Source organism: Neophocaena asiaeorientalis, unplaced genomic scaffold (assembly GCF_003031525.2).
Source record: "Neophocaena asiaeorientalis asiaeorientalis breed wild unplaced genomic scaffold, Neophocaena_asiaeorientalis_V1.1 scaffold165, whole genome shotgun sequence".
In the NCBI taxonomy this organism is placed as follows: Eukaryota; Metazoa; Chordata; class Mammalia; order Artiodactyla; family Phocoenidae; genus Neophocaena; species Neophocaena asiaeorientalis.
The window spans coordinates 1,911,156-1,928,736 of NW_020173918.1; the positions used below are offsets into that span (position 1 = coordinate 1,911,156).

At 39.4% G+C, this 17,581-nt stretch overlaps 1 protein-coding gene across 3 annotated transcripts in view; it reads left to right on the forward strand.

Moving 5' to 3' along the window:
• The window catches only part of CARMIL1 (capping protein regulator and myosin 1 linker 1), a 319,600-nt gene that overhangs the window by 269,003 nt on the left and 33,016 nt on the right, over nt 1-17,581 (forward strand). The window lies entirely within an intron of this gene.

A 17,581-nucleotide genomic window follows, 5' to 3' on the forward strand; every position in this document is an offset into this window, starting at 1 on the left:
CCAACAGGGAGGGAATCCAGCCCCACCCATCGACAGACAAGTGGATTAAAGTTTTACTGAGTTCTGCCCACCAGAGCAACAGCCAGCTCCCACCACCAGTCCCTCCCATCAGGAAACTTGCACAAGCCTCTAAGCCTCATCCACCAGAGGGCAGACAACAGAAGCAAGAAGAACTACAATCCTGCAGCCTGTGGAACAAAAACCACATTCACAGAAAGAATAGAGAAGCTGAAAAGGCAGAGGGCTATGCACCAGATGAAGGAACAAGATAAAATCCCAGAAAAACAACTAAATGAAGTGGAGATAGGCAAACTTCCAGAAAAAGAATTCAGAACAATGATAGTGAAGATGATTCAGGACCTCAGAAAAAGAATGGAGGCAAAGATCGAGAAGACGCAAGAAATGTTTAACAAAGACCTAGAAGAATTAAAGACAAACAGAGATGAACAATACAGTAATTGAAATGAACAATACACTAGAAGGAATCAATAGCAGAATAACTGAGGCAGAAGAATGGTGGATAAGTGACCTGGAAGACAAAATGGTGGAATTCACTGCTGCGGAACAGAATAAAGAAAAAAGAATGAAAAGAAATGAAGACAGCCTAAGAGACCTCTGGGACAACATTAAATGCAACAATATTCACATTATAGGGGTCCCAGAAGGAGAAAGAGAAAGGACCCGAGAAAATATTTGAAGAGATTATAGTCGAAAACTTCCCTAACATGGGAAAGGAAATAGCCACCCAAGTGCAGGAATCGCAGAGAGTCCCATACAGGATAAACTCCAGGAGAAACATGCCGAGACACATAGTAATCAAATTGGCAAAAATTAAAGACAAAGAAAAATTATTGAAAGCAGCAAGGGAAAAACAACAAGTAACATACAAGGGAACTCCCATGAGGTTAAAGGCTGACTTCTCAGCCGAAACTCTACAAGCCAGAAGGAAGTGGCATGATATACTTAACGTGATGAAAGGGAAAAACCTATAACCAAGATTACTCTACCCAGCAAAGATCTCATTCAGATTTGATGGAGAAATCAAAAGCTGTACAGACAAGCAAAGAAAAGAGAATTCAGCACCATCAAACCAGCTCTACAACAAGTGCTAAAGGAACTTCTCTAAGTGGGAAACACAAGAGAAGAAAAGGACCTACAAAAACAAACCCCAAACCATTAAGAAAATGGTAATAGGAATGTACATATCGATAATTGCCTTAAACATGAATGGATTAAATGCTACAACCAAAAGACACAGGCTTGCTGAATGGATACAAAAACAAGACCCATATATATGCTGTCTACAAGAGACCCACTTCAGACCTAGGGACACATACAGACTGTGAAAGTGAGGGGATGGAAAAAGATATTCCATGCAAATGGAAATCAAAAGAAAGTTGGAGTAGCAATACTCATATCAGATAAAATAGACCTTAAAATAAAGAATGTTACAAGAGACAAGGAAGGACACTACATAATGATCAAGGGATTAATCCAAGAAGAAGATACAACAATTAAAAATATATGTGCACCCAACATAGGAGCACCTCAATACATGAGGCAACTGCTAATAGCTCTAAAAGAGGAAATCGACAGTGACACAATAATACCTGGGGACTTTAACACCTCACTTACACCATTGGACAGATCATCCAGACAGAAAATTAATAAGGAAACACAATCTTTAAATGAGACAATGGACCAGATAGATTTAATTGATATTTATCGGACATTCCATCCAAAAAACAGCAGATTACACTTTCTTTTCAAGTGCACATGGAACATCCTCCAGGATAGATCACATCTTGGGTCACAAATCAAGCCTCAGTAAATTTAAGAAAATTGAAATCATATGAAGCATCTTTTCTGACTACAGTGCTACGAGATTAGAAATCAATTACAGGGAAAAAAATGTAAAAAAAAACAGATGGAGGCTAAACAATACATGACTAAATAACCAAGCAATCACTGAAGAAATCAAAGAGGAAATTAAAAAATAGCTAGAAACAAATGACAGTGAAAACACGATGATCCAAAACCTATGGGATGTGGCAAAAGCAGTTCTAAGAGGGAAGTTTATAGCTATACAAGCCTACCTCAAGAAAGAATAAAAATTTCAAATAAACAATCTAACCTTACACCTAAAGGAACTAGAGAAAGAAGAACAAACAAAACCCAAAGTTAGCAGAAGGAAAGAAATCATAAAGATCAGAGCAGAAATAAATGAAATAGAAACAAAATAATAGCAAAGATCAATAAAACTAAAAGCTGGTTCTTTGAGAAGATAAACAAAATTGATAAACCATTAGCCAGACTCATCAGGAGAAAGGGAGAGGACTGAAATTAATAAAATTAGAAATGAAAAAGAAGTTACAACAGATACCGCAGAAATACAAAGCATCCTAAGACTACTACAGGCAGCTCTATGCCAGTAAAAGGTACAACCTGGAAGAAATGGACAAATTCTTAGAAAGGTATAACCTCCCAAGACTGAACCAGGAAGAAATAGAAAATATGAACAGACCAATCACAAGTAATGAAATTGAAACTGTGATTAAAAATCTTCCAACAAACAAAAGTCCAGGACCATATGGCTTCACAGGTGAATTGTATCAAACATTTAGAGAAGAGCTAACCCCCATCCTTCTCAAACTCTTCCAAAAAATTGCAGAGGAAGGAACACTCCCAAACTCATTCTATGAGACCACCATCACCCTGATACCAAAACCAGATGACGACACTACAAAAAAATTACAGACCAATATCACTGATGAATATAGATGCAAAAATCCTCAACAGAATACTAGCAAACAGAATCCAACAACACATTAAAAGGATCATACACCATGATCAAGTGGGATTTATCCCAGTGATGCAAGGATTCTTCAATATAAGCAAATCAATCAACGTGATACACCATATTAACAAATTGAAGAAGAAAAACCATATGATCATCTCAATAGATGCAGAAAAAGCTTTTGAGACAATTCAACACCCATTCATAGTAAGAGCACTCCAGAAAATGGGCACAGAGGGGACCTACCTCATTAAAGGCTAGAGGGGACCTACCTCAATAAAGGCCATATATGACAAACCCACAGCAAATATCATTCTCAGTGGTGAAAAACTGAAAGCATTTCCTCTAAATCAGGAACAAGACAAGGATGTCCACTCTCACTGCTGTTATTCAACATAGTTTTGGAAGTCCTAGCCACAGCAATCAGAGAAGAAAAAGAAGTAAAAGGAATACAAATTGGAAAAGAAGAAGTAAAAAGGCAGAAAATATTTGCAAACAAATCAACGGACAAAGGATTAATCTCCAAAATATATAAACAGCTTATGCAGCTCAATATTTTAAAAAAGCCCAATCCCAAAATGGTCAGAAGACCTAAATAGACATTTCTCCAAAGAAGGCATACAGATGGCCAGGAAGCACATGAAAAGCTGCCCATCATCACTAATTATTAGAGAAATGCAAATCAAAACTACAGTGAGGTATCACCTCACACCAGTTAGAATGGGCATCATCAGAAAATCTACAAACAGCAAATGATGGAGAGGGTGTGGAGAAAAGGGAACCCTCTTGCACTGTTGGTGGGAATGTAAATTGATACAGCCACTACGGAGAACAGTATGGAGGTTCCTTATAAAAATAAAAATAGAATTACCATGTGACTCAGCAATCCCCCTACAGGGCATATACCCAGAGAAAACCATAATTCAAAAAGACACATGCACCCCAATGTTCATTGCAGCACTATTTACAATAGCCAGGTCATGAAAGCAACCTAAATGCCCGTCGACAGATGAATGGAAAAAGAAGATGTGGTACATATATACAATGGAATATTACTCAGCCATAGAAAGGAATGAAATTGGGTCATTTGTACAGACGTGGTTGGATCTAGAGACTGTCATACAGAGTGAAGTAAGTCAGAAAGAGAAAAACAAATATCGTATATTAACAGATGTATGTGGAACCTAGAAAAATGGTACAGATGAACTGGTTTGCAGGACAGAAATTGAGACACAGATGTAGAGAACAAACGTGTGGACACTAAAGGGGGAAAGCCGTGGGGGTGGGGTGGGGATGGTGGTGTGCTGAATTTGGCGATTGGGATTGACATGTATACACTGATGTGTATAAAATGGATGACTAGTAAGAGTCTGCTGTATAAAAAAATAAAAAAAAATTCAAAAAAAAGAAAGAAAGAAAGGAGTCACGCTCATAGGAACTGAGTAGAGAACTGTTTGCCAGGGCATGGGCTGGGAGGCTGGGGAATAAATGAAGAAAAAACAAAAACAAAAACAAAACAAATCAAAAAGCAACTTCATGTTCTGCATGAGCCTCAGTTTTCTTTTGGCCTGAGGTGGTTATGCATTAATACACTGAAATATGCGATATGGTGGGAAAGAGCTCTGATAGAGATGTGTAGGTTGCTATGGAGAGAAGGGATGCCCAGCCCAGCCTGGGGAGGGCTGTTGTCAAGGAAGCCATCCTGGAGGAAAGTTCTGAGCGTCATGCTTGGTACATAATAAGGCCCTTAGTAACCGTTGGTACAATGAGAGTTAGCATTTGAGGAGAAGTTGGCCGAGAGGAAAATGAGTAAGTAAATTTAGCAGAGAGAATAGTACTTATAGAGAGGCTTGGAGTGAGGAGAGAGCAACACGATTTGAGGAACTATTGTGGGATTATGATACAATGGGAATAAAGGGTAGGAGAGAGGATAGGTGATGAGGGTGGAGGCCATATCACAAAGAGCCTTGTAGAGCTCGCTAAGGGTTTACTTGTTTCTATATTGTTTATTTATTTTGAAGGCAACACTGAAGGTGAGGAATATGGGAGAAGGGGCAGATTTTGGCGGAAACAGACATTAGTGATTCCCGTTTTGGTTATGTTGAGGTGAGGCGTTTGCAAGACCCTGGCTTGAGATGTCCAGTAGGGAGTTGTAGAGGCGGCCTCAGAGCTCAGTAGCCAGGGCTGGATTGGTAAGTCATCCATGCACAGCCATGGTACAAATGCACTCACCAGACACCTTCCCTCGCCTGACCGCTGTCCCTTCAACTCTATAAGCACTTTTCTTTTCCTACATTCATGACATTTATCTCAGTTTACCTTGAGCTGCAGACTTGTGTATTCATCTGCCTAGTCGACATCTCAATTAGATGTCTACTGGGTATCTCAAACTTAATGTGTCCAAAACAGAATCATTGATTTCCCCTTCCCCTACTGGAGCATTCGTTTTCTCAGTGTGGGACACCACCTTCTATTCTACCCGTTTATTCCTAACTCCACAGTCAGTCTCAGTTTACCCTTTCCCTTCCTGTCCGTATCCACTCCGGCCCCTCACCCTAGCCACCCTTGCCTGTATTCCTGAAATAGACTTGTAGCTTAAACTTATGCTTCCACTCTGGCCTCTCTGCAATCAATCCCCTCTCAGTAGCCCAGGAACTTTCTAAAGTAGAGAACAGATCAATGTGTGAGGTGTCAAACCCTTTGATGACTTCCCATTGCACCCAGAATAAATGGAGTCTCTTCCCCACGGGGTTCACAAGGTCCTCCGTGATCTGGCCTCCATCTCTCTATGCTCTACTCTCTCCTTTGTTCACTTCCCTCAGGCCACTGTAGCCTCATTGCTTTTCTCTAGAACATGCCCTGGTTCCCATCTTATCCTTTTCTTCCTTCAGCTTGGAACACGCTTTACCAGACCTTCCCTCAGCTACCTTTTCCCCACCACTCAGGTCTTAACTCAGATCTCTCAAAAGTTTTCCTTGACTCTCCGAGCCGAAGAAACACTCCAGCCTCTCTACCATATTATCCTGTTTTATCTGCTCAGCACTTATCAGTACTTGAAATGATGTTGTTTACTCATGTAGGTACTTTTTGCCATCTCCCCACACTGGAGCATACGCTCCTAGAGGGCAGGGACTGGGATTGTACTTGGACAACATAACCCCAGTATCTAGTGCCCAGTACCTGGCACGTAATAATTGCTCAGTACATTTTGTTTAATGCCTTGGCTTTGCACTGCAGTTCCTTGCTTAGCTCAACTTTTCCTGCTAGATTCTATGCTCCTTGAGGGTACGGGAGTTACGTCTTTGAATTCTGTACAGCTAATGCCAGCAATAAATGTCAGTAACAGATTTCTCTGGGGACTCTAGAAAATGATTCTTGGCGTGAAAATGCTATCTTTAAACCTATGAGGTTCTATTAATGAGAATATTATAGGTTATATCCTCAGTGATCCAAGCTCTCAGCAGGTTGTATAGGAAAAAAGGAGAAAACCACGTACCTGCTGTGAGACATGCACTGTGCCCTCTGCTTTGTCATGGCAGCCATATGTGGTAACTCTTTTAACCTGTTTTTCAGATGAGAGCTCAGAGATGTTAATATACTTGCCCCATATCACATGGCTGGTTTAGGGGTAGCCAGAGCGGAGGGCTCAACTCCAAATGATCCAGTTCCCAAGCCTGTACCCTCTCTGCTGCATCCCTGGTCTTCAGGCTGGACCAGGTCACTGGAAGAAAAGTCAAGGGAAGGTTGGGTTGGGGAAGAGCCTTTTCACGGAGGGTTTGCACTGAGAGTTTGGTGGGTGGTGTCTCTTAACTGCAGGCTAATTCTGTCCCTCCGGGGTTTTACTCTTCCTCTTAGTGAACTGGGAGGGATTCTAACCTGTGGTAGCAAATCCCACCTTTTGAAATAATGGGGCAAGTGATGGCTCGAGTTGTAGGTGTCTGAACTGAAGGGAACAAGCAGCAAAAAAAACTGAGAAGAGAGGGCTGTCTGCCTCTGGAAGCTGCCTACTGAGAACACACACGATCATCCCCAATTCAGTCCTGCTTACTTAGGCCATGCCACTGGCCCTGACTTTCAGTTGGACAGTTTTCCTTCTTGCCTAGGAGAATTTGAGGGTTAGCCAAATATCTTCTGAAAATAAAGGCTTGCTAAGGAGGGAATGAAGTTATGATACAGCAAAGTTCAAGATCAGTCCTTATCTATGACTCCATGGTGCTCTGTTTTGCTTGCTGGGTGAGGTGGAGCCTTAACCTTGGGAACTAGTGCTGCAAGCTTTAGACCTAACTGATCTGACTTTGATTATCAAAATTGAGGTATGTGGTCATTTTGCTCTCCCAGACAGGAGATCAACTAACCAGAGCTGAACAGTAGGGTGGGTACCTGTAAGTCAAGCCAGGATTCTCTGGGAGCAGCCTTCATTCCACTTCAGCCCTTGCATGAATGCACTGGACCTTTGAACAACGCGGTGGTTAGGGGCACCGACACCTCCCCCAAAATTGGGCTATAACTCTGTACAGCCCACTCTCTATGTCTGTTGTTCCATCTCTGCGGATTCAACCAGCCTCGGATTGACTAGTACTGTAGTATGTATTTATTGAAAAATAATCCCCACTTAAGTGGACCTGCACAAGTTCAAAGCTGTATTGTTCAAGGGTCAACTGTACCCAGTTGAAATCTCCAAATGCCATACCCCAGTTCAGCATGGCCAAAATGGCCCTTCCCTGAAAAAGATTTCAGAGCATCCTCTATCACGACTGTAGCAGAACCTCAGAAAGGGCTTCTGGTTGTGCAATGTGTGGCCTCCACTCCCCAGGTAACTGAATCCGTTGACCGTCTGTATCCTGTTATTTGATGCTGAAGCCTTAAATGTTGGAAAATGTTAATGAAAGACAGTCATTGACAAGACAGGGTTTGTTATAGTTAATATTAAGTCAGGACAACAGAGATTACATACATATGCTCTGAAAGCCATCCTTCTTTGGTTGTAATACAACATCACAGTGGCGTATAAAAAGTGTGTTTGATAGACAGTTTATCCAACTTTCCACTATAGCTTGGTTGCAAGATTAGTAAAAATGAATAAAAAGTGGGCTGTTTCCTGGAGAAAACATGACAAAGATAAAGATTTAATTTTCTTGTATCAAAAAAACTGTGCGGATCTGGAAAATAAGGAAACAAACCATGTTCGTTTAAAAATAGTACTCTACTGTGATCTTCCAACAGTCTCATCAGCACAGCTCCCGGAATGTTTTTGTTTTAACATCATGCCATTTTAACTTTTATATGAAATGAGATTCTGGATATAAAAGTTAATGAGTGTGATGTGAATAGCTGGGTTTAACGTTGCATTCAGTAGGAAATATGGTGCCTTACTAAATCTCTACACATCATTCCTCCTTTTGTCCATTGATTTATAGTGGCTCTCTCAGAGTTACGGCTTCCATATACTACTCTTCCTAGATATCAAAGATTGTTGCTCTCCAACAGTCATCATAGGAAGGATTAGGTATCTCATTTTCTCAGTAAGATTTATACCGCCTCAAACTTTAACAAGTAGAAATGCATAAAAATTACTTTTTAAACTACAAATGTGATGATACTGTTTGGTTAGATATTTTGAGGGTAAAAATAATAATGACTAACTTTGGGTTCCCCTTGAGCATTGACTCAGATGACAATCTGGTAGGAAATATTTAATTATTACAGTCTAGTTCATTAAACGGGGATTACCCATATTCATTCACAGGAAAGCACAAGATGACACTAGGATATCTTGAATCAGAAAGCAAGGATTGGCTCTAAGTCCAGTGGGATCATTGCAAAGGATACAAAATCCAGATTGAAATGGCTTCCAGTGGGATACTCCCTGCAACCAAAACAGTAATGACAGTAATAGTTTAGGATACATTGAATTAATTTTTAAAAATCTTTAAGTTTGGGCTTCCCTGGTGGCACAGTGGTTGAGAGTCCATCTGATGATGCAGGGGACGCAGGTTCGTGCCCTGGTCCGGGAAGATCCCACATGCCGCGGAGCGGCTGGGCCCGTGAGCCATGGCCGCTGAGCCTGCGCGTCCGGAGCCTGTGCTCTGCAACGGGAGAGGCCACAACAGTGAGAGGCCCGCGTACCCCAAAAAAAAAAAAAAAAATCCTTAAGTCCATAGTAATACTAAGAAAATAAAAGAGAGGGGATGGTACAGAAGATTTAAAAAAGGGAATTTGATCCTTACAGAGGAACGGCACCTAATAAAATGTGGGAATAATGATAGAAGTAGAAATTTTGTACCTCTCTTATATTCATTTATTCAGGCAAGGATTGTCCATGGTTGTTTACAAATGGGCTCCTCTGCATAAACTGAAAGTATCACCTCACAAAATTATTATTATCAAGAAACAAGGTACCTTTACAAATTACCAAGGGACAAGGTACCTTTCCTGTGAAGCAGTTGGGAGGTTCCTGCCCTATTGAAGTGATCAAATTTAGCGTCACTAAGAATGGAACAACTTGATCTGGGTGCCACCTGCTGTGATTCAGTTGTTTACAGCATCACCCGTTTGGCATCTGTGCTAAAAATAGTTCACCTGAATCTAATTATGGGGGACAATCAGACAAATATAGAATGTGGGAGAGTCTGTGAAACAATTGGCCTGAATTCTTCAAGAAAGTCAGTATCATGAAAAAGAAAGGCAGGATTGGGGGTGGGGGAAGGAGGGTTTGCTAGATAAAAAAGATGAGAGAAACATAACCATATATAATGGGTGAATTCTCCATTAGATCCTGCATCTAAAAGGGGCAGGGGGAGTGTTGTAAGACATGTGAGGGACAATTGGGGCAATTTGAATGTGGACCATGGTATGTACATACATACTATGTAATTGCTATTAATTTTGTTAGGTGTATGGTTATGTAGGAGAATATACTTCTTAGGATATTCACGCAGAAGTATTTAAAGGTGAAATGTCATGATGTCAACAACTTTTAAATGGTTCAACCAAAAATTTGTGTGTTAGTGATAAAAAGAGAAAATGGAGGAAATAATGTGACAAAATGTTAGAGAATCCACGTGAAGAGTATACCTGTATTTATTATACTATTTTTATGGTAAATTTGAAAATGTTAAGGATAGTTGGGGAGCAAAGAGGTGTATGTATTTGAAGTTAAAGAAGTGGACACCAATCCCTGAACCACTAGGGTCCATTAGGAAGTTTTTTATCAATCTAACATGAAATGGGAAAAATAAGGACAACAGAGAAAAACTTTACATGAATGTAAATGTATCTAATTTAAAGGCCTGTTCTTTATAATAGATTGTGCCCTTCTATCTTTGTGCCTAAATTCCCTTTATGGAAGTGATGGTGGTAGTAGTGACAGATGTTCTCTTTTAAACAAGTCTATAAACTCCAAGTGCGGGGGAGCACTGGGTTAAAACAGTGGGTCAGTTCACTCATTCATTCACCAGTTATTGAATGCCCACTACTTGCCAGGCTTTCTCCAGGCTGCGGGGATGTAGAGGTGAGCAAGACAGAATCCTGGCTTATCCTTTCCACCCAAAGACTTTCACTTTGTTTCCCCCAGGGATGCTTGTGGCCACAAGGGTAAGGAGGAGTCACTTGAAGGAAACCTCCTGAGTTAACCTCTAGGCGTTTTCCTATTTCAGCCAAGTTAATTCCATTTCACTCTTCTGTATTTTTTTTTTTTTTTGCGGTACGCGGGCCTCTCACTGTTGTGGCCTCTCCCGTTGCGAAGCACAGGCTCCAGACGCGCAGGCTCAGTGGCCATGGCTCACGGGCTCAGCCGCTCCGCGGCATGTGGGATCTTCCTAGACCAGGGCACGAACCCGCGTCCCCTGCATCGGCAGGCGGACTCTCAACCACTGCGCCACCAGGGAAGCCCTCCACTCTTCTGTATTTTTGAGACACTGTTTAACATGTTTCAAAAAGAATTCTGCCATATATTAAAAAGAAAGAAAACTTGGAAAAAATCACTTTTTTGGTGTGTGATAAAGGATCCCATAATAAATGTCTTTGGCCATTAACTTGTAAAAAGAGTTTATCTCTGCAAAAGTTTTAAAAAGTGAGTATACTTGACTAGGCAGCTATCCATAGTTGAAGTCCTCATAGGTGTGATGCTGTTTCTGCCCACGGAAGCTGAGGGAGTGCCGGTGAGGTGGGAGCCAAAAGGCACCTCTGCAGTCTTTGGGCAGATTTGCCTAAATTGCTGTGCTTGGTGGTAAACTCCCTCATTTGCTTTTAAAACGGCTTTTCTTCCTCACCCAGTCTGGGCCAGTTCTTGAACACCAAATCGCTATCTCCGTGTTCTTGTTGAAATGAATTACTAAAGTGGCCAGCAAGACATTTACATTGTTTTGTTAGAGAGAATCCTAGCCAGGTTCATGATGAATTTTTTTACTCCCTCAAATCTGAGTTTTGTGATAAAGAAAATGAAAAAGTTAGAAGCGGTACCAAGTTCTTGTTTTAATTTGGCTTCTTGGGCTCCTAAATGTTGAGGTGGCAGCTAGTTTTTTAATTATTATTATTGATTTTTAATTGAAGTATAGTTGATTTGCAGTATCGTGTTAGTTTCAGGTGTACAGCATAGTGACTCAGTATTTTTGCAGATTATATTCCATTGTAGGTCATTACAAGATAATGGGTATAATTCCCTGGGCTATACTGTAGATCCTTGTTGCGTATCTATTTTATATATAGTAGTTTGTATCTGATAATCATATACCCCTAATTTGTCCCTCCCCCACTTCCCTCTCCCCTTTAGTAACCACAAGTTTGTTTTCTGTGCCTGTGAGTCTGTTTTAGTTTGGATATACATTCACTTGTATTATTTTTTAAATTCCACGTTTAAGTGATATCACGTAGTATTTGTCTTTTTCTGTCTGATTTATTTCATTATACTGTCCTCTAGGTCCATTCGTGTTGCTGCAGATGGCAATATTTCATTCCTTTTTATGGCTGATTAATATTCCATGTGTATACATATCACTTAATCCACTCATCTGTTGATGGGCACTTGGGTTGCTTCCATGTCTTGGCTATTGTAAATAATGCTGCTATCAACTTGGGGGTACATGTGTCTTTTTGGTGTTTTCGGTTTTTTCCAGATAAATGCCCAAGAGTGGAATTGCTGGATCATATGGTAGTTCTATTTTTAGTTTTCTAAGGAACCTCCATACTGTTTTCCACAGAGGCTGCACCAATTTATATTCCCACCAACAGTGTTGGTTCCCTTTTCTCCACACCTTCTCCAACATTTGTTCTTTGTAGACGTTTTGATGATGGCCATTCTGACCGGCGTGAGGTGATGCCGCATCATGGCTTTTATTTGCATGTCTCTAGTAATTAGTGATGTTGAGCATCTTTTCATGTGCCTGTTAGTGAGATGGCAGTTATGCTTGACGCTTCATGGCAATAATAACACTTGTAAAACTAGTGGACTGGTTTACTGCACTTGTAAAACTAGTTACTGGTACATGTAACCCTGAATTGCTTTAAGAATCTTTAAAGTTTCTTCACATATATTACAGTCAGTTTCCACCTGATGATCAAATTTGTCCCTTGTCATTACCCATCAAGAGGTGGCCGCAGTGGTGGTGGCATATGGTCCTGCAGATGAGCTTCTACTGGGGTGTCTGCAGAGTAAGTCCAGGCAGTCAGTCAGCACCAAGTGACCCGAGTGATGCCTTTAAGTGTTCCTAAATAAGCTTTTTGGAGAGTTCCTACAAAATTACCAAAAAAGCACACCAAAAAAATGTCAAACACCTGTGTCCCCACCACCTGAACAAACAACACGTTAGCATCTTTGTCGTGCCAGTGTGTTTTTTTGATACCAGAATATGAACTCTAGGAATGCAGGGACCTCGTTGATCTTCTTCACTGCTATACCCACGCCCCTTCTCCAAGAGTTCCCAGTGCACAGTAGGTGCTCAGTAATATTTGTTGAATCTCAAATAATATGAAACATTATTGATAAAATTGTAGCCTCATTTGACCTCTCCTGACAGCCTCACTCTTCTCCCCCTTTCCTCAGAAGTACCACTGTCACAATTTTGGATGCTTCCTGTTTATTTTGTATGTTCCAAACATAATGTATTCGTAACAGTATTATTTTGTATGTTTTAAAATTTAATGACCTTTAGGTGGATAATTGGGACAGAGTACTTGTCATGTTGAATTAACCTTTCACAAAGAGAAAGTCTAAAATTATCTGTGGGACTTAACCATCAGCTATAACTCTCGTATGTATGTATCCATAGTCACACCTTTAAGGAAGCTTCGAGGGGATGTATAGTTAGGACAGGGGCAAGAGTCTTTATTTCGGGCCATTCAGGAATATTTGAAAATACATTTGTGCTTTTTCTCCTTTCATTCAGCAAGGCTGTTTTCAGTCTAATTTAAGGTATCATAAAATGAGGTGTATTTGAAGAAAATTGCCTAATGAAATAAGAAATTAGACGTCTGTGGATTGAGACTTTTTCAGGACCTTGCTGATGGAAACCTTTCTGATAAGCAAGTAATACCGAGGATGATCATAATGATGGTGGTGATGGTTATGGGAAGCCTTTTACTTGTGTGTCACCCACCGGTTTACAGTCACAAACTGAGAAGCCCTGTATTTTCATCCTGCTGTATATTGAGAAGAATTGACACACACAAAATAAGGAACTTGAAGGAAAAAAGTCAGCCCCAGGTAGATGGAGTAGGTGGCCTTCCTCAGAGTGTGTTTTCAGGAAGTTTGGAAAAGATGCCCCCCCATCTTCACAAAGATCTGACATTCTACAATGGGACTTTTTTGGTTTTGTTATGCTTTTAAAAATTCTTTTATAAATGTTCAGAATATTAAAATGCCCTAACAACTGTTAATAATGGTGACCAATGAGGTTTTTAAAATTCTTTAATTAGAGATTTAATGTGAAATGTAAGGTGACCTAAATTCTCACTAAGGTGTAAGGTACTATCAATGTTAATGACACTATAGGTAGGTAACTGTGCTAGGTCCTGGTATCAGATCCTTGCTTGAAATGCTCTGATGACTGAGGGGGAGAGAGAACTCAAAGCTGCTGCTACAGTGGGGAGGACAGAATGATGTAAAGACCCCCAGAAGGGACGCTTACACGTGCCCAAAGACATGTTGTCCCCGCTTAGTTGCTGAGACTAGCCCTGTGGCCCAAGAACCAACACCTGCATGGAGTTTGCTAATGTCCATCCAGTGTTCTGTCTACTATGTGCCTTTGGAGCTGATGACATCTCCATCTCCCAAGTGGGATTAATACCTTTCGGGGTTGGTAGATGGCATTTTGCACGCACTTAGCAGAAGAGGTAATATCTCTTAAGAGTTTCTGCAGTTTTCAAGCTGTAATTGTGCTTCTGCTTAAGAAAAGCTAGGTTGGATGCCTTAAGCTAATAATAGTTTGGCCTCATTCTTGCCTCATTCCTTGCTATGCAGGCTTTTTATGTAGCTTTTCTGTTTATTTGTGTATGGTGTCTCTCCCTCCCCATTTCTTGTAATGCTGTTGCTTTCTCTTCCATTCAAATTTTTTTTTTTCCTTTCTTTTTGCTGCATGGAGACTCTCTGCTGTACAAGTGTAAGTATTTTTGGTGGCTCTGCAGATTCTGGCTGTACTAGTTTACATTCTTGTGCTCCATTTGCTTCCGTGCTGCCTGGCTGATCTCCCAGGAGACTGTAGTGTCGTCATCCATCTTGGATCCTGAATAAAATAGGCAGCAATTTAGAGACAAGATTGAACTTTACAAGATGGTTCAGCTTAGCAAAACAGGCGATGAATTTAAAATATTCCCAGCCATGTGCCTGAAAGCAAGCAAAGTGTTGATGAAGAGGGTATAAACATTCAAGAGGAGAAAAGTGCTTCTTCCATTCACGTTTAATAAACAAGACATGATTACTTAAACTTCCAAAGTTTTAAATTTCTGATTCTTGTCATATTACTTGTTTCCCAGAGTTGTAGAAAACTGGCATCATAATACCTTCTTGTATTAGAAGATTTTTACTAATCTGCTTTCCAACTGTTTTTGTTTTTTTTTTTTTAACCTCAAGGAAAAGAAAAGTAATTAAGGATTCTTGAGCTTTGGAGTGAGGGTGTTTTTATTATTCTTTGCGCAAACTTGGTAAAATGAATGAGGAAACTACTCCATCCTAATTTTCTGGTGATAGAAACAATTTAACTCTCATTAAAAAAAAAATTAGTATGTCTAGCAATTATGTGTTAAAAATGAGTTTAACAGGAAAAATACGTTGTGTAGTTTATAAGGTTCTAACATTAGTCCTTAACTTATGGTAAAAGTGGATATGTATCACTTTTGAGCTACATGGAGAATAGTTATAAATCCATTATAAAAATTGGATCAAACGAGTAAGATTTCCAAGCAATGTAGACATTGTGCTGCTTTTGGATGCTTAGAGAATATAGCCATGCATTTCATTCACTGTCTGCCACGATGGGGATTTACTGATGTTTGTGATATCAGAATAAGTCTATGTTTAGAGTTTTCCTTCTAAAGAGTTTTCCTTCTAAAGTTGTATTTTAAACATTTAAACATTTAAAAATATGAGGAACACATCCTCATATTTCCTGAGGATGTGAATATTGAAAATTACTTACTTCTCATAAAATGCACTTTTAAAGACAAAGTAACTTTGTCTAGGCCTGAAGTAATAGTTGGCAATGTTAATCATACATCGATTTGTGAAGGGTCCCTTTGGCGTGTGTACCACTTCTGCTTCCATTGCTGACCCCCTTCATCTGTTGGGCACTTTGTGATTTCTCTGATCAGAAAATACTTAGGCATTGACAAATGTCCAGGAAGAGTAAACAAGGACTAAGACATAGTGTGAGAAAATTAACCCTTTCATTTTGGTTCAAAAAGGGAAGAGAGTAAATGTAAATCTGGATGGTAAAGCCAGATTTTTTTTTTTCCAGGATTCAATTCATCTAACCAACAGGTGTGAGAAGGGGGAAGAGAGTGCATAGACACCATCTTTCTAGAGAAACATACAGTATGTGTTCCTAAATGTACACATAGGTGGATGATCGTATCATTCTTACATTTCCTCTTGCTTTAGATTTATATGTAATCAAATCATAGGAATGAGCCAATAAGATCGAGCAAGTCCACACTGTCTGTAAAACTGTTAGGAAAGAAACAATTGTAAAGAAAAGAAAGAAAACTGTGAAGAAATAAAATTCACTGTTTTTCTCCATTGTTATACTTAAATCCATATTTATTCTTTCTCATGAAAGAAAGATTGTAAAACAGTTCATCCATCGAACGAAATGTATAAAATCAGGTCGCGTTCTTAACACCAGTTGTAGAAACCAGCCTGATTGCAAGCTCTGACCATTTTAGCAAAAGGCCGTTGGCCCTGTCCAAACGTGGCAAAACTTCAGAATTCACAGATATGTCAGACACAGAGAGAGAGTTTTATGCAGAATGCAACTGGAAGGTATATGCTCATGTAAAGAGCATATGAAATGAAAGAAAGCAATGAAAATGCATTAGAATGCATCTTTCTGATATTCAGATTTTGTGTCCTAGGTTTTGAGGCATTAGAAAGCGAGACCAAGAAAGGCAAACTGGTTTCCCTTTGATTACTGTCAGCCATCAAAAATCCTGATGATTTTGTATGTTTCTCAATGTGTCTATAAAATTAGATGGAGCAGAACGATCCATTTACAGTGGAGCATCAGTTTGTAAATGAGTTTCTGTCTGCTTTTTATATATGTTCTATATATTCTCTTATATGTAATTCTATATGTATTTTTATATATTTAAAAATTATAATATAGTTGAAATGTCATTACTGTCATATGTTTTAACATGTATTTGGTATTCGTTATAAAGGCTAAATAGGGAAACTTGACCCATATTATTTTTGCCCACAAACACTTTTTCTTATAAAATCTAATCAGGAGTGACAGGAAAGAATTTTGGAAGACATCTTCATTCTATGCATTTTTAAACTTCTTTCCTATTTATCTGTGACTATCTAAGTGAATTAGCTGGAAATTATATCCCAAGCTATTTCTTAATCCTTTTACCTATCAAGGTTGTGCACAAGGTGGATACAATACTGAAGTTTTTATGACCAAACACAGCATATATTTTGATAGTTTGTGTCTCCTTGAAAATTATTTTTAGAGGTTTTACTTATGAATAGACCAGTCATACCACCTTCAACCAACTGTAAGGCCTGTTTTGGGGAGAACTATCTTGAAACTTGATTCATTTCCAGTTGCATTGGATTGGTTGTATTTTTATTGAACCTGCAAAGCCCGATGCTTTATAAAAAGATTTTCCTCTGATTGCCTGCCTTTAAAAAACCTTGAAAGAACGAAATCAGCAAGTTTCATTATGTTCAGGAAGACCAGTCTGGATTTAAATTCTATTGCTCACCATTTTTAATCTCCTTTTTCTCTCAATAATAAATAATAGCAAAAGGATATTATTGTTAAAAATGACATAAGATTGTCAAAACTGTAAAGCTGTTTGCTTTAAAGGTCAATATGAAACGATTTATTCTTTGAACCTTGTTATCAACCTGTGGATTTTTTTTTTTGAGAAAGCTTTAGATGACAACCTATTAAGTGAAATGAAAGTCTACAAACTAAGTTCTTTCAGTTATGTTATATCTTAGTTTACATGAATACCAGTTTCCAGTATCAAAGCAGTTAACACCCCTAAAATCCATCCGTTTCTTGATCACAAGTGGTGTGGCAGGAGGGATGCTGGGCTGACCTTAATAACTGGCTCCATCCC